We start from the raw sequence: 598 nt of genomic DNA on the forward strand, positions 1-598 counted from the left end.
TCGCCAAATTATTGCCCAGCAGAAGCAGAGGTCAAAGACTAGGACTGTCGATACTTGGTTTTAAGAATCCAGGGGAGGGGTTCTATAAAAGACTTTCAATTATTTCTTCAAAAAGCCGGGTGTGGCCCAAACCGGTACCAATATGAATAAAGAAAAGAAACCTCACTTATTACTGATTACTGATAGGTTCGGACGATTGATTTGATTTCTCAATCGAATCAAATCAATAGTCAGATTCAATTGTGAGATTCAGAACTACGAAAGTAAGGGACCGGAAATACGGCAAAGGAAGGTTCCTAAGGGACTGTAAATCCTTGCTCCCAGGATCCAAGGAGGGATTGATTATAGGAAGGGCTATCAATACTTCCTAATTATCTTACCCTACTAGTGTAATGCCTACTGACTCAGTCTTGAATTAGATTGGGTAGGCTGACGGGGAATCAAATTAGGAGTTGTGGAAAGGACTGAAGATACTTTGTATCCAGATGTATCCAGACTCACGAGAGTCTCTGAGTGCTCAGAGGCATTCAATCAATATTGGATGGGTGATTGGCTCTTATAGAATAAAGTTGAAAAAGAAAGAAAAAATTCTTTCTTT

The sequence above is a fragment of the Magnolia sinica genome, chromosome 10 (assembly GCF_029962835.1).
Source record: "Magnolia sinica isolate HGM2019 chromosome 10, MsV1, whole genome shotgun sequence".
NCBI lineage: Eukaryota > Viridiplantae > Streptophyta > Magnoliopsida > Magnoliales > Magnoliaceae > Magnolia > Magnolia sinica.